At 43.5% G+C, this 21,708-nt stretch overlaps 1 pseudogene; it reads left to right on the forward strand.

Moving 5' to 3' along the window:
- Window positions 1-5,386: 5,386 nt before the first annotated feature.
- On the forward strand, window positions 5,387-20,776 carry LOC106601301 (cilia- and flagella-associated protein 52-like; annotated as a pseudogene).
- Window positions 20,777-21,708: the final 932 nt, after the last annotated feature.

Here is a 21,708-nt window from a genome sequence, read left to right on the forward strand (position 1 = left end):
CACTTTCCTCCGGTATTTTTTTAGCAAAGATAACCCAATCACTCCAGACAGACACAAGCAAAACCTACTTCCATAAATGTTGCAGCAGCCTAGGCTACACCTAAACATTAGAGATCTGACATGCTGTATGGGATGAAAACGAGACCATTTTTCAGTCTGATCAACTGTAGGCTACTAATAAACACTGTCCATTTGTTCAGGGTAAAATAATTGGTAACATTATGTATTTATAGTGCCATTTAAGGGCTTGTAAGTAAGCATTTCACTGTAAGGTCTACACCTGTTGTATTCGGCGAATGTGACACTTAACATTTGATTTCAACTCATTCTTAGCATTTTTGTCTAACTGTATAGTGTGTTATTGTTTTTTGTCTTCCCAGTCAAGTCCTTTCCTGCACTGAAGTCAAGCCTCTGAACGCCTCAACTCATGCCTCATACCCTCATTCAATCACTGCTGTGTACCCTTTCCAACACTGTATGTAGCCCTCTCATTCCCATTCCCCATAATATTGTACTATAAATGTCTTTATTAAATGCTTTAGGTTAAAATCATTAGTCTTTGACGATTTTTGAAACACTCTTTGTCGTCTCCGTGCGTTCCGCGCCTATACCGTGGGCCTCCCACCCTCCTCAATTTTTAAGTCATCAGCCTCCACTGGTGCTCACCCCCTTCCTACATCTTTAAGGTGGCCAGACTCCAATGAGAATCACCCTCTTGGGCTGACTGAGGATGTATGTGATACCTCTCCTCTTTGATCTTTACAGAACCAGGATGTAATACAGAGAAAAGGAAAGGGTGGTGTCACTCTGTGTTCTCTGGTCTCTGCCAGCCTTCCGGTCTGGATTGGAGTAACATGGGGATTAGTGACAGTCACATTCCAACTCTGTGTGCTGTGGTCACTCACAAAGGCATTCTCACAACATCACCACATACTGCATCACTGCTGAATGCCTATCAGGAAGCAATTGTCTCAAAGGAAGAGGTTGGACTCCTTCATTGGCCTTCCAATCACGACACCTTGTTTTCCTCCATCGTTTATATTTTACAGTGTCTGTAACAGTGTGACCAAACCCAGTTCTTAAAGACTGAATGTTATTCACGCTTCTGTTTAGAGTTTACAAGGTTTCTATTAACACGTATTTCTCGTAAGCCGCCGCTTATTGGACACAAAGCCCCAAATAACAACATTCAACTAAAGGCTAATATGTGAAAAACTGGCCTTGTTTGAAATTAATAGGCAATGGAGTTTGTGGACAAAGAACTGCATGAAAGCAGAATTAATACTTCACACCCAAGAAATACATCACAGTGCTGTGAGACCCATTATTGGCCATCTATCTGGTTTGGGCATTCATTAAAGCTGCATGTTTCAAATTATATCTAAGCCATCACAACACCTCACAAGCACCCAGTCTAGGTATTATGATATTTCCAACAGCCAAAGACCAAACTGAGTAGATCATTGAGTCACTGTTTACTCCTATATCAAGGAGAAGTTATGCACTATTTTGATAATATTGACCACTTTCAATGGACTTTCCTCAAGAGAATCATAGGTCAAAGTGTCCAGACATTGACTTCCCTTGGAGCGATCCTTCCAATGGGGGATTACCGGTATGACAGCTGTAACACACTGAAAGATGGGAATCATTAACCACTTTAAATAAGATGTCAGATCCTTGAGGTCAGGACAGCATCAATAAGACTGCAGACCACGAGCACTGGAACCTGTACGTGACTTTTACTGGGACAGGCAGATCATATCGAATAGATAGATGTGGGCCAGAATCCTATTAGAGTATGTTCCACATCAATGAAAAACTGTCTGGAAACCGTGGAAACACTCTCCTCATAGACGCAACAAAGGATCGGTCTGAATGTGTATGTGTGTTGTGTGCGTGAGAGTGTGTGTCCGTGTGTGTGTGTGTGTTTGTGTGTATATACACTGATTTGTATATGACTGCAGTATGTGCATGTGAGAGGCCTGACCACGCCCCCTCTCCTCTCTGGGGGACGTGGTGTGAAAACTCCAGGGTGTCTCTTCTCCCCCTCCCCGCATCTGGCTCTCTGAAGTGTCTGTGAACACATGAAGTCATTAGTTCCACCTCCGGCTGGACCCCTGCCTGCCTGATCCACACTGATGTGATCTCACAAAGGCCAGGGCGGCAGGGCGAGCCCTCCCTGAAGACCCATAACCACACGGGCACCAGAACAAATAGCTCAGTGCTTACTCATGTCTCTGGACCTCTTTATGGCAGGTGATTTCTACCCTTTTCAGAGAACGCCGAACTTCAAAGTACCGCCAGTCACCCCATTCCTTCTCTCGCCTTTCTCTCTCTTCCCTCCTCACGGCGCCACGTAGCTGATTCCTACTTATAACCGAGTAGTGAAACATAAAAACAATAACAGCAGGAATCATTGAGCTATGTGTTAGTATGGCCACTTTGAAGCTGAGGGGGGTCTTCAGCATTGGACCATAAGGTGAATTGGGACATCTGGAGGATGCTGCATAGTGTTGGTCTTAGATATACTCCCAGTCTTATTCATATGAGACATATAGCATATTCTATTGTCAATGCAAACAAAAGTCAATCAGTTTTGATCCATTTGATCAGTTGATCAAGGCGTTTTGAGGAAAACTGTGATAATTAAGCTGTCATTCTTGTCAGCCTTGGAACATGGAGCCAGGAGTTGATCAGTGACCTGATACTATTGAAGTAGGATAAAGGCTGAGAGATTACTGTACTGATACAGATATCCCTTTGAATAGTCAGCTCCCATTCAGTTGGAGTAAATCAACATCTAGCTGCCTACATGATAGGCTGTCAGAGGTGGGTGGTAAATAAACCTGCTGTACAGATGTGAGCCACTCTATTGTTAGCAGTAAAGAACACATGACCTCACCCCTCTAAGGTCAGACCTGTCTTTAACTATTCGCCACAGGACATATCCAACATTCTAAGCCCATACTATGTACAAGTTAGGTGACTGTCGGTTGATCCTGTTCAATATGCCACATACTGTATCTATTAAAGTGGATCTATTTTTTTAATAATATGCAATAAATAAATTACTGGTACCTAATTTGTCCTTAACTCCACTATTTGTTGATTTGTAACAAATGCATACATATAATTGGAGGCTGCTGTTGACGTTACTATACCCTAAGCTTTGCATGTCTTAACGTAATCTAGCACTTTCTGGATCAAAGTTAAAATAGCTATTTGCTTGATGTGCTTGATTAGGTAGGAATGCCTTTAATTTCATATTAATTTAATTTCCTTCAGCCTGAGATCATGGAACAGAGTGAGCCAGCGTATAGGATGTTGGCCATCTTTTGAAGTGTTGAAAGGGGGGAAAGGAGGAGATGGAGAGCGGGAAATGGATGGCAGAGAAGAGATGCGTGAGGCATTGGAGGTTATCCACCAGCTGAGGAAACACCGAGGCTGGCTGGGAGAGGTTGTTTGTGGTGAACACAATCTCTGCAGCCAATGAAAATGTTTTGGTAGAAAGCGCTTGAAACAACTTCCCATCAGCACAGGAAGAGAGATCCCTCTTCAGTGATAGGAAACACTCGTACTTACACACACAGACAGACATAACTGACATAACTCACGTCATCTTCTTGGCTTGGTGGGTATGATTCATTCGGACCAGAAATCATCTGCACCATATGAAAATAGCTCACTACTCAAGAATTGCACCATGGAGAAACTTTTTGAGCACATTCCTCCAGTAACTTCCCTACTATGTCTGAACGATCCCCTAGATCACAGGTTAATAATCCCCCTTGCTCCTGGGGGATAAAGGGAGGTCCTGTGGTGCCATTGGATAGTGTTTATTAGGCTCCCTGCTGTTACCTACTGCCTCAGCCTCTCCTCCCTCTTCCCAGTCAAACAGGGGAGCACGCTTCCTTCACTCTGCCGTGAAATCGGGGACACTGTCCCCTCGCTGAGCCAGCACACAGCACACAGCCTGCTGCGGCCATGCCAACAACTGCCTTACGCTGAGTTACCAATAGCCACTGGCACCCACAAGAAGACAAGCCATGCAGCCACTGTTGTATCTCTTCTCCTCTTAAACTTTTAAGGGTGCAAATGTTTTCAGATGGAAAGGTATTTCAAGGCAGGACATACATATAGTGCCTATTTTACTATTCATATTTTAAACTTCTTAATTTATCCCTGAAAACTGTGAAAATTACTCAATGGCTAAACCAGTCACACAATTCATAACCTAGCAATTATTTACTTTAAATGAATGGGCGTTAAAAAATGATTGAAAATGAATGTATTGTCATCACTTGATTATTTAAATGCATGTGCCTTACAATGGTCCAAACCTTGCACCCTATGACACCTAGCAGATGTTCTGGCAGTGGTAGGGAGAGGGCAATGAAACCTCCAACAGACTCACAGGACATGCTCTGTCTCCCAGAATGATAGATGGACCGATGATCCCTTTTCCCTGTCCATCTCTTTTCCAACAACTCTTTTGCTTCCTCCGTAACCTCTGACCTCAGCCGCTGTGATGGAGACCCTGGTCCATTCACTATCTGGGCCCCAGCCCTCCCAGAGCCCCTGGCTACTACTGAAGGCCCCTCCACTGAGCCTAACCTGCCAATAATGGATGTAACCAAGAAGAGGAGCAAGAGGAGGTGAGAGCCTGGTGGTGCACACATCTGCTATTCAACTGGGGGAAAGTTTCAAAATCCTCATCCATCAGACCTGTCTATGACTGATCAGGATAGAGGTACGATTCAATCTCCAACTAGTAAAACATCATCCTGTCCGATCATTGCTTATAGGTTGAGGAAAAACAAAAGAGATTGTTCTCAATGACAGAGGAACAGTTGGACAAGGAGCAACAGAAAAAGCCAAAGGACGAGCCCAAATCTGTTCTGTTGAAACTCCACACAATGGAGGCGAGAAAGACAGAGACTGTGGACCTGTGGATGACATCACTGGTCCAGGCTCTGTTGCCAGACAATCAGTATATGAGAGATTTCTGTCAAAGCTTGGCAAGAGGGATATGTACACACAAGCCTTTTTCATTGCTCTGCCAAACCTTGTCGAAAGCACATAGTTGGAGAAGATGGATAAATGTGAAACCGAAACGAGACTCTGAGTACAGTACTCTTGCCTCTACAATCACTCAGCCCTCTCTCTGATTAATCATGAAAATGTCTCTGTCTTGCTGACAGGGACCCAGAGTTTATCATGTAGATACTGTATTTCCCTCCTAAAAGACCACAGAGAGTTGTGCTGTTACAGTACAGTAGTATCTCATCATGCTGCCAGTAGAGGTGCTGAGGGACTGCAGCATCCCACCACTGAGACTGACCCACAACCCGACACTGTTCCGCCACCCCACACTTTTCTAAATATGTACACGAGTGCCGTGGAGAGGGGAGCGGGCCCGGAGGAGATTGGGCCGCCGCTCACCGCTCCACCCGCAGGTCATAAATCCATTGTCAGACAGGCTGAAGCCAGAACGTTTAGGCACTGTGAGTAAGGTGATTTATGGATCGATATAAACTCTGGAGTTTAAAAATAACGAGAGCAAATCTCACAGAGAATGAAGCACTTCTGAACTGATATAACCACTTTGGAGAGTTTATCCACTGTAGAGTTGAGTTATGTGAGACAGATAGTGATGTTTTAAAATGGCTTCAAGCTTACATTACAATGAAATGGTGGTGTGGAATCAGAATAGCACAGTTGACTTACTCTTGGACTCAGCTAGACACAGAGGCAGTTAATAAAAGCCAGATAACAGAATAATTGGACCTTACAGTTAACAGCGCTGTTGCTCACCAGTTCAGCCAAACCCATTTCCTTAGATACTTCAGTGTTTCAGTTTATTTCTCCAGTACCTCCAGTCCAGCATCACTCATTCCTACCAAGACCACCTTCCCACCCTAAAGGCAGGACCTGCAGGACATGGGGACTGAGTGTAACTCACGTTGTGGCAGGTCCCAGGGTCATGGTCCGGCTGTGTGAAGATCTTCTCCTGCCCAGCATTTATTCTAAATGACATATCCTGTTCTTCCCTGTGTCCTGCTCTTCAGGGGCCCAGCCTCCCCTCCATATTTCTCCAGGCCAGATGCAGCTAAACCTAGAGCCTGAGCCCAGAGGTCTTATTTCATCAACAGAGCTTCTAAATGCTTCCCTAAAAGCTACTGTTGTAAAAGTTGTCTGGTATTCACAGACTAGGTAGACAATCAAATTGTGTAAATCAAAAAAATGATTTAATGATGACGAGCCTAAGTATTCCAGAGTATAATGGTCCACTTGTAGGATGACATATCATTTTGGAAACTCGTTTTAAATCCCTGTCCCTACTAGCGCAACACACACATTTATTTGGATTGTGTTATGTTCACTCTGCAGCTTCTTTTTTTATAACGACATTCTTTATTCTCAGTAACAGCCTGTTCATCGTCTATGGTAAATTCCTAGTATTCCTGGAACAGCCTGTTTTCTTTCCTATTGTAAAAAACAAGAAGAATAACATGAAGCAATGTTGAAATGATCCACTTTCTACGAAAGGTAAGAGAAGTGCAAACAACAGTAAAGTGAACAATGCCAGATGCTGTTATCACAGCCTAGTCATACCAGGATTACACATTTTATTTTTGGTATCCTGAGGCTTTGTAAATCAGGAATGTAATATGAAAGAATAGGCCTACAAGACTAAAGAAATACAGAGCGCTGTTGTTCTACTCATCACTCAAATAGCACACTGTGGTAGGTGGTGTGTACCTGTTATGTTAAAACTTACAGAAAAGCCCGGTTCCATTTTCACTGGCAAAGTCTAGATCAGCAGAAAAACACTACTCATATCATTACTGTAACACACAGGGAAGAAAGGCCCTATTTAGTGTCATAACAGCTAATTACTCTGTCGGCAGGGAGCTGATGAACCTGGGACTTACATCTTAAATCCTTTCAGCATGCTCTACCACACCAGGCTGTTGTCGTGTCTTAAATGATGCTCTACCACACCAGGCTGCTGTCGTGTCCTAAATGATGCTCTACCACACCAGGCTGCTGTCGTGTCCTAAATGATGCTCTACCACACCAGGCTGCTGTCGTGTCCTAAATGATGCTCTACCACACCAGGCTGCTGTCGTGTCCTAAATGATGCTCTACCACACCAGGCTGCTGTCGTGTCCTAAATGATGCTCTACCACACCAGGCTGCTGTCGTGTCCTAAATGATGCTCTACCACACCAGGCTGCTGTCGTGTCCTAAATGATGCTCTACTACTCCAGGCTGTTGTCGTGTCCTAAATGATGCTTTACTACTCCAGGCTGCTGTCATGTCCTAAATGATGCTTTACTACTCCAGGCTGCTGTCATGTCCTAAATGATGCTTTACTACTCCAGGCTGCTGTCATGTCATAAATCATGGTCTCTGGTGATGCTCACTGTTGACAAGTTGATGGTCATACAACAGAAGACCTCTAGACACACACTAACTCATTCAGACGCACACAGACGTATACACATTCACAGGGACATCTCCACCATCTGGAGAAGTTGAACATGTGGTTCAAACAGCTGGCAACAAACCACCACCCCAACGGGAACCCACAGATACCCCCTGTGTCCTCTTCCCTGATATATGCCATGCCTTAGCCAACATGTTCAGCCACCACTGTGTAACATTGATAGTTCAACATTCATCAGTAATGCATGGTTGTATGCTATGTGTGATAGGCTATGTGTGAATGGACTCCAGATTCATACAGAAACATCTGTACAACGTATGGCTAACTGGAGAGGGCTGTTTGGAAATGCATTTACAGGACAAAAGAATAAAAAAGATTACAACTCGCTCCCGTATGAGCGGAGGAGCGATCAATTACTCTATTTTGGCCTGTGTGGGTATAATTTATAAACACTTTAGTGCTGTGTAATAGAAGCCTGCTGGAATGACAGTCTACAGGCAGTGCAGGGCCATTGAGGCCAGATGAGAAAGAGTTTATTTGTGGTTTGGTTAAAACAACTGGATGTCACAGTATGTGGACTTTATGTAAATTGAGGCAATCCAAGTAGCATAACAGAGCCTTCAACACTTGTCTACATTGTCCTTTCAGATTTTTTATTTTTTTAAATCTCTTAATTTAATTTAATTAGAATTATGTCTGATTCCAATCGAAACATTGATTAAAAAAATGCTTACATGAGGTCAAAATGCCAGTATAGTATATTGGTTTTTAACCCTCCCACATACCTCGCAGTCCCCAAATTAAATGAAATCATTATCATCTGAATGAATCCTGTTAGTTATCTTTAGTTAGTCATGTGTCTGTTGTCCATAAGGATATTGTGAATATTACACCTCTGAAATGTTTGCTAAGTATTTTACCAAAGGACTGATCTCTGCCTCCCTGTGCCTCTGATCCAGCAGGGCGGCGATAGTGTGAAGATTAAAAGCTTATCCAATTAGCCACCCGCTGAGACCTGCTGAGCCAATCAGGCCCATCTAAAGCCCGTGGTCACACTGGAGTGCTGCCGGACAGGCCCAGATCAGCAGGGTCAAACAGAGGAGAATGTCTCAGGGCTGCCCATGCAAGGGGAACAACAATGTCTTAGAATGGGGGAGCCCTGTCTCCTCTCTTTCCTGGCTATTCTTCAATGAACATGCTGTTCCTCAAATAGTTCTTGAACAATGATATCAGAGGGGGAAAAAGCTTGAATTACTCGAGCGTGAGTAACGTCACCACTGCACACAGAGACCCCACACTGTGCTTTTTAGACCACTGTTTAGGCTGACTTAAAACTGAGGGGTTCTGTGTGACGGATTTGTCTGTTCACTTTCAATTATATGGGGATCAGTTTAAGATCCGGCTATGTTTTGTTCATCTAGATATTTCAGTGACAACATGGTGTCCTATTGTCCTACACCTCTTCTGTCTTTTTACACATCCATCTGCAGGAATTGCTGTGTTCTGACTGTCCTCAGGTTTTATCTTCTGGACTGAAATGTTATTGTTGCATCCAACAATATGACTCAACAATATCAAACCTGTCTTTATCAAAATAAAGACAGGATAAATATAAGAGGATATGAGTCAATGGGCACTAAAATTGACACTCACAAAATCACAGTGAGACCATTGTGAGAAGGTCCCTGACCCATTACTACCAAATCATAAGTGTCTTTACCTAGTCCTCTTCGTCCTGGGTGGGACATAACGCCGCAACAATCTTCTTCCACTGGGGTCTGTCTTTGGCCACAGTCCCATGTCAGTCATAACAAGCAGGGAGCTCATTCATCAGGATTTGTGCTGACACTGAGGTCACAAAATCTGCAGAATGAAAAACAATTCAGTGAACCCATCATTTCCTTCAAAACACTGCCCTCTGCAGGAAATGAGGGGTAAACAGAAATCATGACAGTTTGGCATTTGGCAGAAAATTGTCTTTCAGGCTATTATGCATAAAGAGGTCCATATTAGGCTATACCAAATACTTAATCTTTGGTGTGAGACATTCTAAAGAGAGAGTGAGTCTTGTATCTTCGATGTTCTTCGTATTTCTCCTGACGATGCGAGTGTAGAGGTCAAATGCAGCTTTTCACTAGATATGCTCTTTCATTAGGGTGCCAAAAGTCATAGGATTATGACTTTTTTCCCTCATTTGTCATCATGGAAAAGACAAGCCTGCGCTCCAGCTCACATGGTCATGAATGGGTGTCTTCCACACAGCTGGGTGGTCTGAGCCGGATGTGACCCCAATAAAGACCCCTACACTGAATGGTGGCTGCCCTTGCATGACCCTCACTTTTGTTGAGGCTTCAAGGGGCATTGAGTCACAACACATTATACAAAAAAGGACAGCTATGAAGTCAGCCAATGTACCTACCTGCGTCATTCTTGTTCTTGGAGGAGCCATGGAAGGAGAAGCAGAGGAGAGTGTGCTTGCCTGGATGGTGGAGCGTAATCTAAAGCACTATAGAAATTAAATATAATATTATTAGAGGTTCTGTCAAACTTATCACACAGTTCACTTTGCAGCATGAGTCATTGGACAAAATCATGAGAGAAAATTGAGTCCATTGAAAGGTTTGAAACATTGTAATCTCTCCCACAATGGGGTAAAATATGGATCAAACGTTTTGTCTGCGCATGCACAGAGGCTCCTGGGACAACCATTGCTACCTCGATGGCTATGAAAAAAGTTTAGTTGGCAATCAGTGTCGAAGCTAAAAAGTGAGAGTGCTTCGTAAATGTTTACCAGTAGGCTGGAGATACACAAAATGTTTCACTTCTTGAGCTTGATGCTGTTTATACTGATATGCCCTAGCTAGCTAGCTAGACTTTAGTCATCTCTTCTGAACTGATTACTGTGTTCATCAATTGATCAGAAAAAAATCCAGATTAATATCACATAGCTAGTGGACCCTACAAAAACTCCATACATTTTCCCATAGGCTTTGTTCAACGAACCATGGTGGAGGTAGTGTCAACAACAAGACGCCATTATTGCATTATTACATTTTCTAAACCCAGAGGTCCAACATCACAAGACTTCCGGGAACACTTGCCAAGCAGACTCTGCAGACCAGACCGAGGTTTGAGAAGTCAATGAGAGAAGTGAACATTTATTCCTAGTTGTTCAATTTTTAAGTCTAAAGGCACAACCTAGACTTGAAGCCAATGTCTTAAAGGAAAATTCCACCCAAAACTAACTTTTTGTATTTGTTTCATTGCTGATATACAGTGGCAAGAAAAAGTATGTGAACCCTTTGGGATTACCTGGACATCTGCATAAATTGGTCATAAAAATTGATCTGATCTTCATTTAGGTCACAACAATAGACAAACACAGTCTGCTTAAACTAACAACACACAAACAATTATAAATGTTCATGTCTTTATTGAACACACTCTGTAAACATTCACAGTGCAGGGTGGGGAAAGTATGTGAACCCTTGGATTTAATATCTGGTTGACCCTCCTTTGGCAGCAATAACCTCAACCAAACGTTTTTTGTAGTTGCGGATCAGACCTGCACAAAGGTCATGAGGAATTTTGGACCGTTCCTCTTTACAAAGCTGTTTCAGTTCAGCAATATTCTTGGGATGTCTGGTGTGAACCGCTCTCTTGAGGACATGCCACAGCATCTCAATCGGGTTGAGGTCAGGGCTCTGACTGGGCCACTCCAGAAGGTGTATTTTCTTCTGTTGATTCTGTTGTTGATTTACTTCTGTGTTTTGGGTCATTGTCCTGCTGCATCACCCAACTTCTGTTGAGCTTCAATTGGCGGCCTGATAGTCTAACATTCTCCTGCAAAATGTCTTGACAAACTTGGGAATTCATTTTTCCGTTGATGATAGCAAGCTGTCCAGGCCCTGAGGCAGAAAAGCAGCTCCAAACCATGATGCTCCCTCCACCATACCTTTCAGTTGGGATGAGGTTTTGATGTTGGTGGGCTATGCCTTTTTTTCTCCACACAGTGTTGTGTGTTCCTTCCAAACAACTCAACTTTAGTTTCATCTGTCCACAGAATATTTTGCCAGTAGCGCTGTGGAACATCCAGATGCTCTTTTGCAAACTTCAGATGTGCAGCAATGTTTTTTTTGGACAGCAGTGGCTTCTTCCGTGGTGTCCTCCCATGAACACCATTCTTGTTTAGTGTTTTACGTATCACAGACTCATCAGCGGATGTAACGCTCGTCGTATATAGTGGACCAAGGCGCAGCGGGTTGAGTGCTCATTTTAAACTTTTATTGAACACTAAATAAACAAAACAAGAAAACGAACGAACAGTAATGCAGGCTACACAGAGCAGTGCAAAAACAACTTCCCACAAAAGACAGGTGAAAAAAGGGCTACCTAAGTATGACTCCCAATCAGCAACAACGATGTACAGCTGTTCCTGATTGAGAGCCATACCAGGCCAACAAAGAAATACACAACATAGAAAAACCATAGAAATACAAAACGAGAACATTACCCAAAAACCCCAGAACACATAAAACAAACACCCCTCTTACATAAATACATATCCCAACAAACCCCGAACCACATAAAACAAACACCCCCTGCCACGTCCTGACCAAACTACAATACCAAATAACCCCTTTACTGGTCAGGACGTGACAGTACCCCCCCCCCCCAAAGGTGCAGACCCCGGATGCACCTCACACAAAAAAACACAAAAATAACCCCAAAACAAAATAATCCCAAACTAAAGGGAGGGAAGGGAGGGTGGTTCTTGTGCTACACCCCCCCCTCCCCAACCCACCTACTATGGAGGTGGCTCAGGCTCCTGCCTTACTCCCCCACCTAACCTGTCCACCCCCGCTAAATAATTATTAAATGTTACCCTTCCCGAAGTCTCTGGGCTATGGCGCATCGCTGAAGACCTCGGGCTGATGTGCATTGCTGGAGACCTCAGGCTGATGCGCTTCGCTGGAGACCTCGGGCTGAAGGGTGACTCTGGCTGCGCCAATTCCGGACTGTAGGGCGACTCTGGCTGCGCCGATTCCGGACTGTAGGGCGACTCTGGCTGCGCCGATTCCGGACTGTAGGGCGACTCTGGCTGCGCCGATTCCGGACTGTAGGGCGACTCTCGCTGCGCCGATTCCGGACTGTAGGGCGACTCTCGCTGCGCCGGCTCCGGACTGTGGGCCGTGTCGCTCGGCTCCGGACTGTGGGCCGTGTCTCTCGGCTCCGGACTGTGGGCCGTGTCTCTCGGCTCCGGACTGTGGGCCGTGTCTCTCGGCTCCGGACTGTGGGCCGTGTCTCTCGGCTCCGGACTGTGGGCCGTGTCTCTCGGCTCCGGACTGTGGGCCGTCTCTCTACGGGGCACTGTCGCCGGAAGCTCCGGACGGGGCACTGTCGCCGGACACTCTAGACGTGGCACTGTCGTCGAACACTCTGGACGGGGCACTGTCGCCGGAAGCTCTGGACGAGGCACTGTCGCCGGAAGCTCTGAACGAGGCACTGTCGTCGGAAGCTCTGGACGAGGCACTGTCGTCGGAAGCTCTGGACGAGGCACTGTCGTCGGAAGCTCTGGACGAGGCACTGTCGTCGGAAGCTCTGGACGAGGCACTGTCGTCGGAAGTTCTGGACGGGGACTGCGCACTGAAGGCCTGATGCGTGGGGCTGGCTTAGGATGCGCCAGACTAAGGACACGCACCACAGGGCTAGTGCGAGGAGCGATCCCGCATACTCCGGCGCTCTCCACTCCATATGCTCCCCATAATAAGCAGGGGGAGTTGGCTTAAGGCTCACCTTTGGCCCAGCCAAACTACCCGTGTGCCCCCCCCAAAAAAATTATTGGGGTTGCCTCTCGTGCTTCCTTTGTTGGGCCCACTCTTCACTCCACTTTCGCGGTTCCTCCCTCGCTGTCTCCACCTGTTTCCATGGCAGGGTCTTGTCCCCTGCCATTACCTCCTCCCATGTCCAAGATGTCCTCCACTCCCTTCTCTCCCTGGCCCAGGATCCTGGCTCCTCCTGAGCCCGCTGCTTGGTTCGTTGGTGGTGGGAAGTTCTGTAACTTGGAGAAGTCATTAGCCTAGGGGTTCACATGCTTTTTCCAACCTACATTGTGAATGTTTAAATTATGTATTCAATATAGACAAGAAAAATACAATAATTTGTGTGTTATTAGTTTAAGCAGACTGTGTTTGTCTGTTGTTAGATGAAGATCTAATTTTATGACCAATTTATGCAGAAATCCAGATAATTCCAAAGGGTTCACATACTTTTTCTTGCCACTGTAGTCCCAAAATGTTGACTTGCAAAACCAGCATCATATGATGAAAAATGCATCATATGGGCCAGATTTCTGTATTTTGAAAGCTACATATTTTGAAACCTTGATAGCTGACAAGCAAAACACTTGGGACTAAATCAACAACAGACTAATGAAACAAATACCAAGACAGTTTTCTGGTGGAGTTTTCCTTTAAGTAGCTCAACATATTATTACTCCATCCTCGTGAAAATAACAAACTGACACGTTTTCATTTTCGGCAAAAACAACTTTATATCAAAGGAGTGCCTTTTATTTGACGGATGCACATGCACAGTTCGGAGCGAGATGACTGTTAGACCCAATGATGTGTGTATAAACCCTGGATTGCTGATGCTATGTATTGCCCATTGAGAGGCTTTGAAGCCTCCGGTCGGCCACATTGAGCTCCACAGTGGATGTGTCATTATACCCATAAAACCTAGCGGTCAAACACGAAAATGGTTCCAACTGTTTTTCCACCATTCATTATTCGCATAGGAGATTTTAGAAACACTTCAAATTAAGTATGTGTTTGGTGTAGGCTTACCTTGGCGTGACGTTTTGATAACCGGTTAGGCCGTCATTGTAATTAAGAATTTGTTCTTAACTGACTTGCCTAGTTAAATAAAGGTTAAATTAAAAAAAAAAAATCATTAAAAAAACATGTAATTCTGTCTCGGACAAGGTGATCAATATTTGCCTCAATTTACTCTCAAAAATTAGAAATACTAATTAGCAACAGAGAAGACCTCATGCAAGACTTCCTGCAGGAAGCTCCTGCATGTCATCTCTAGCCGACACTGTCAGCTACCATTCACCAGCGCGATCAGAGGCCTTCTGTGCCCAATCCATGTGGAATCCATGCGCTATATTGAAATTAATTGAATAAAGTGTGGAACTTCTTGTCCCCTTTCTCTCTGTCTTAGCTAGCCACTGACTACACCTTAGCTAGCTAGCTAGTTAGCAAAGCAGTAGAAAAACAATATATTTTGATTTACTTAGCCTAGATAATTGTTTGTACAGTATGTCAACTATTTCAGACCTTATGGTATTTTTCAAGGATGAGGATGAGCATGAGCATTAAAAGGGGAGAAGACCACTATAAATCTGGCCATGTGGAGGAGTGCAGCTGTAATGAGGGGCAACTTACCGGTTTGGTCAGGGCCAGCATGAGGAATAAAGTGTATCCTGTGTAGCTATCAGGGGCGGAAATCCCGGGGGGGACGGGGGGGACACGACCCCCCCATACTGGGAAAAATATGATTTGTCCCCCCCAATATATCACTGAAACATAACTATGTAATTTAAATAATATTAATAATACGCAATGAAAGCAATTGTGCTGATTATAGACACTTAATAGCGCGTTTTTAAGTTTCAAAAGATTGCAACCCCCCCACCCTTTGCCTCACAATGGTTTGATCCACTGCCAGTTCCTTAGCTTGCTACGTAACTGACGTGAGGTTAATCCAGTCAATCGCGCACACACACTAGCTGAATATGCAGAGCTAGCGCGCAAATATGAACTATTAAGCTAGCTAGTACCTATTCCATTTATGTGGCGTCGTCAAAGATGGAATCAGCATGCAGATGATGTAAGTTAGTGCTTCAAAGTCCCGGTGATAAGGTTAGCGATCAACTGAAATCCAAACTGAACAGAACTACACTCTCTTCTACCATTGTCTTAAATATATTTAATGGTCTCGTTGCAAAAGCTAAATTGTCGCAAGTGAACTTTTATTTATTTATTTTATTTCACCTTTATTTAACCCGGGTAGCAAAGATTATAGCAAACACCACTGAAACTGAATTGGTGCTCGCTAGCTTTGCAAATTCAGCTATTGTTGGAAGCCAGCCAATATGAAACAAACTATTAAAATTACAAAAGGTTGCAGCATATGTTGTGTAAATGGTGAACTCATACAGCTGTCAACTCTTGTCATTTTAATCCGTTTCACATTTGCTAGCTACCTTTTAGATCGAAGCCCAAATAGAATGATTGAAGATGATAGAAGCCCATCTCCTACTGTAAATAACCTACACACTGTGTGTGTAGCCAGCCAGCCAGGTAGAAAAATGGCAGAAAAATAAAAGACGGACATCAGAGTATTTTTCAATAAGCCAAAACGCATAGTAAGAACCCTAGTAGCCTAATATCTCAAATACTAGTTGATAAAATGTTCATAAGAAAGAAATGAAATTCTAATGGAAATGTTTCACAATGATGTCATTAGGCAGAGCAGGCAACAGATGGCACACAGACAGCAGAGTTGGGGACAGATATGCAGGGACAGACTGGCAGAGACAGGGAGTCTCAGGTAAGTTTGTTGAGTCTTTGTTTGGCAACATTATGAAAGGTTCTCAATTTTTTTGACTTGTAAAATAGGAACATAATTGGAAAATGCCATGGATACCCCCACTCTCAACTTAAACTGGTGACTGAACTAAGATTTGTTAAAGGCAATGGTATTGCTGTTGTGATTAGTTGTATCGTTTTGGGTACAGGTAGTTAGGAGTACGGCAAACACCTTATTTCTTTGGTTCCTCAATATACATTTACCATATTACAATGTAGGCTATGTGTTACAGCACTACTTTTGGTGTCCCCCTCAGGAATTGCTCTTGAGAAAATTTCATGTAATTGTCCCCTCCAAAGTTGATATCAGATTTTCGCCAATGGTAGCTATTAAGTAAAGATTGAGCATCTTAGCAATACAATGTGTTCTACACAACTGTCAACATTCTACAAGTAAAGAGCCACATAATCAACGTTATATAATCATTAACCAGATTACCCTGGATACCAGACTTAGATGAGTCATAACTCAGTTCTAGAATGTTGTCATTGACGAGAATGAATATATAAAAACACATTTTTATTGTAACCCTGGACAAGCACACCCGATTCAATTTGTCAACTAATCATCAAACCCTCAATGAGTTGAATGAGGTGTGGTTGTCCAGGACTACAATGAAAATGTGTACTGTTGGCCGTACTGGAGGACCAGGGTTGGGAAACACTGACCTAGAAACACATGGAGGAGAGATGTACAGGAGGAAATGACTGAAAATGGCATCAACTGGCCTATGCTACTTATAGGAGCCATGGGCTTAAGTCAAGTCAGTCATTTGATTAGTCATGCTCAATAGGTGCAGTCATTGGAACAAAACCGTTTTTGCTGTTTGCGTGGCAAAAATGTTGAGCCCATCCCCAACAGCCTGAAGAAACACCTGGAGGGAATAATAAGGACCTTCTAGTGGAAGTGAACCACAACTAGGCTACTAACTAAACACTATGCAGCCAACCCTCACTCACTGGACAACGAGTTGACTCACTCCATGTTCTTACAACACAGAGAACATCACTTGTGGCAAATGTTTACCTAAAAATGCTGAGCTGAAAAATCATATGAGTATTTAGCACTATGTGGATGGGACATTCCTGCTGGGATGGAGGATTTATCTGTAATGCTCAACTAGATGATCAGGACAGTCTAGCGTACTACTTGCCCGAAAGAGGTGAAGTCTTGCGACGACTGTACTTCTGATTCTGATGAGGAAAGTTAATGAGCTGTGAGATCACTAAGGAGGACCAACAGGACCAACAGTGGTTGAGGGATCATCTGAAAGGGACTGACATGTCTAACTGACTTCACAGGTCATTTGATTAGTCATGTACAACAGATGCATTCATGGAACAAAACAGTTTCTGTGGTTTGTATGGGAAAAACATTGAGCCCACAAGATGCACCTCAGTAAGAATATTCTGTAACTGTGTCATGGTGGACGTGCCTGAAAAGTCAATGTTTCCATTGAGCTCCAAATAAGAAGTAAGTAGAATTCGATAGGACTAACCCTAAGAAAATCCTCTGGACTGCTTAACTAGAGAGACAGCGAGAGAGAGAGAGAGAGAGAGAGTACATCTAAGGATCGGAGAGCCATCACTTCCGGCAGATCTCCTTGCCGAGGGTGGCGTTGAACATCATGCACTGTTTCTCATAGGGGACGCCTGAAGATGTTCCGCATGTCACGCCTTATGTCTAAAACATGGGAAAAAGGGGAGACAATAGTCAAAATCTCAAAATTCTATGTTTTACACAATGTTGTATCACATTTGATGAGTTACTAACTTGTCCGTCCACATTCTCGATCTGCTGTAGTCCCTACACCTGGACTCTCGCACTCGGATCACACTGGCACAGGAGGTCCATGCACCAGATGGCCTCAGGGATGCACTCCTGTTGGACTGGAAAACAAAAACATTTGGTCAGTGGTGGGTCTTTTCAAAGCTGTATCACTATCTTTATCTGGCCAGAAAATGCATTGTTTACCATAACACAAACACACCTTGGACAATGTGACAAGTGGTCCCTCAACACCCAATCCTAAATCATGAGAACCATACACAAACATACTGTGCAGATAGATATTTCAGCCACACCCGTTGCTGACAGGTGTAGAAAATCGAGCGCAAAGCCATGCGATCTCCATAGACAAACATTGACAGTAGAATGTCCTTACTGAAGAGCTCAGTGACTTTCAACGTGGCACCATCACAGGATACCACCTTTCCAACAAGTCAGTTCATCAAATTTCTGCCCTGCTAGAGCTGCTCCGGTCAACTGTAAGTGCTGTTTTTTTTAAGTGAAAACATCTAGGAGCAACAACGGCTCAGCCACAAAGTGATAGGCCACACAAGCTCACAGAACGGGGCTGCCAAATGCTGAAGCATGTAGCCCATAAAAATAGTCTGTCCTCGGTTGCAACACTCACTACCGAGTTCCAAACTGCCTCTGGAAGCAACGATAGCACAAGAACTGTTCGTCGGGAGCTTCATGAAATGGGTTTCCATGGCCGAGCATCCGCACCCATGACAATGCTCAGTGCACAAAGCAAGGTTCATGTAGGAATGGTTTGTCGAGATCGGTGTGGAAGAACTTGACTGGCCTGAAATTTAACTGACCTCAAAATAATACATTATTTTTAAAGTATTAATGACCTTAGATTTCAGCATTTCTGGCCACCATTTCAGGAAAATCCTAATTTACCTCAAATGTCTCTTTGCTCTTCCCATCATTGATGTTACTACTCCTACTGGTTGCACAAAATGAAAATAATGGTAAAAAAATATTTAACGTCATAAAGCTACAATATTAGTTGATTTATAATGGAAGATCTCATCTAAAAAAAATACGTTTTCCCAAAACGACATGCCCAAATGCCAACATAAAACAAGTCAGCAGCTAGCCATCAACACAATTTTCAGTTGATGCAATACTTTTCTCAGTCAATCACAATACCCAAAATACGCTGTGTGTCTTTTGTTTACCAGGTCATGTAATCTTTGGTGTAAAAGTCAACACTAACAGAGAGCACCTTATATATCCACTGGGCTGCAATATCATCCTCAAAAGCCTGACAAAAAAGAAACAGGAGTTTATGCATGGCCACACCAACAATGTCTCCTGTGTCACTGTGTCCAAAGGTGGAAAGTATGTTGCCTCATGGTCAGGTCACTTTCATGGGCTTCAAGGTAATGGACTAATGCAAAGATGAAAGAAAAATGGATGGGCAGAAAACTGTGATAAAGGATAATTAGCTGGTCTTTATCATTCTTTGAAAAGGATGAGGTTATAATATGGGACTTTGCCAAGAGATTAATATATGCTCACCTGCAGCTCCACAAAGCCTAAGTGGAAGGATTGGCCTTCTCCCCTCAATGTCAAGTACCTGGTGACCCTTGGGGGTCACGATGATGGCAGGTTTTGTCAAACTTTGTGAAATACTGACATTTGACTCAGATCCTCTGTTAAAATATAGTAGTTACAAATAGGTGGATTCATACATTTTAACTGAATAACTGTGTGTGTCTATAATTTCCATATAGTGGTGTGTAAAATAGAAAACAGAGAAGCCATTTGTGGAAGCCTGGCCTCAGCCCACAGTGGTGGTCACTGCCTTACTCTGCAATACTCCAACACAAGTGACAGCATCTTCGTATAGGCAGTATATCTAAATAGAGCTATTTTTGTATACTTTTGGCTTGGCACACCTTCTAATGAAATGTCACAGCTATGGGCCTATAAGGATATGGATCATCTTCTTGTAGCGACACTCTCTGCATTTGGGAACTTGATCTTCCCCACAAGATCACACACACTGAATGTCAGACAGGGCAGCCGAAAAAACAATTAAGAAATGCATTTGGGTAATTATAATATCAGAACACATGGCTATACACAGGGCTCTACGCTGACCTTTCATACAAGGAGTACGTGTGCACCTATGTTGAAAAATGTAGGCTGTAGAGCCCTGATACATTTGTGAGAGTACTATTTCCTCAGCATAGTGCAGTAAGTCTTGTAGCAGTTTGCAGCCTGAATAACTTGTTGCTTCTTGGTACAGATCCCTCAGGAAGGCAGCTATTTTTACTGTGGCACTAGTGGGGATATCCTGAAAGTCAATCTCAAGACCAAGCTTCTTAATGGGCCGTGGCCCAGTGAAACAGAAGTTCAGCCAGGTGGCTTCAAAAAAAGAACACGGTAAGAGGAGTTTAATATCTGGCTTAGTTAGATAGACTGCAGTACAAACCTCAGAACTCAGCATGCATTGCCCCTTGTTGTCTACATGGGGTGAACACAATCTGTGATAAAGACAGGCAACATATTGTCGGCTCAGGAGATGGCACGTTTCCTCTGTTCAGGATCCTCATCCAACTTCAAACACATCAAGTGAGTCAAGTGTCTGGAATGGAGGTCTATTCACTTTTATAGTTATTCTCTCACTTCAGTAATCCTGTGTGCATCTTCCAAAAGCATCTAATACACCACTGTACTACTCAATGAATACTACCTGTATGTGTATTCTTTGGTTTCTAATCTTTGGCAGGAAGGTTCAGCTGGAAAGGGGTGACATCCATAGCGCCCTGTGGTGATGGTCACCAGTTCTTTGTGGGCACAGAAGTGACACAGATCTACTGTTTCAACAACACTGACTTCAAAGCGGAGTTCATCACCTGATCACCACCAGCCATAACAGCACCGTGAACGATGTGAGTGACACAACAGGCTAAAAGGTCACATAATATACGCCATCACATTCCATTTGTGTGCAGGGTCAGTCCACTACTGAATGCAAATAGGGTACTGATTCTGTTTGACTGGCTGTTCATTTTGAAGCCAATTGACACCAGTAGAGGGGGCTACACAATCATTTAGTAACCTGGTATATTTATGTTAAGTATTATGTTTTCCAATAGATGGCAGTATTGACTCAATACAGGGTTTGCTTTATGCGATCCGATAACATGTATGCCATGTAACCATGGTCGGAAAAGCCTCCGGTAATATACGCCAGGTGCATTCTGGTAATGTTATTCTACGTGACAATTACATTCTAAAACGTACTTACGTGTCCGGTGCCAACAATCTAAGAAGCAAGATACTACATCCTCCAAAGTTTATCATAGTCATGGTCAATAGCTAGATCAATTCATTATGGGCTGATAAGTGCTTTAATTTAACATATATATCTTGACGTATATCTCACAGTGGCTCATCTGAGCTCTTTGCCACGTTCTGAGAATGACATCTGGATGTGGCATACGGAGACATCTAAAGAAGTGCTACATATCACTGTGCCCAACATGACCTGGCTGCAACGCTGTGGAATTCATGATTGACGGCAGGAGCATCATCAGTGGTGGATTTCCCATTCCATTTCTTAGCAGCAGAAACTCAGGGGCTTTCTATTATAAGCCCTGTCTGCTGTCTGGAAATGCAAATGCATTCCTCTGGTGGTGATTTAGTTGGGCAACAACAGTTGTGCCATTTTTAACTCGGATGAAAGAAAAACAATACTTTCTGTCACGCATTCATGTTTGTATTTCTCCCAGTCATTGACTTTTTGTGTTGTTTTCTTTCAGCCTGGAATGATGGTAAGATCTGTGGCT

The sequence above is a fragment of the Salmo salar genome, chromosome ssa03 (genome assembly GCF_905237065.1).
Source record: "Salmo salar chromosome ssa03, Ssal_v3.1, whole genome shotgun sequence".
Taxonomy (NCBI): Eukaryota; Metazoa; Chordata; class Actinopteri; order Salmoniformes; family Salmonidae; genus Salmo; species Salmo salar.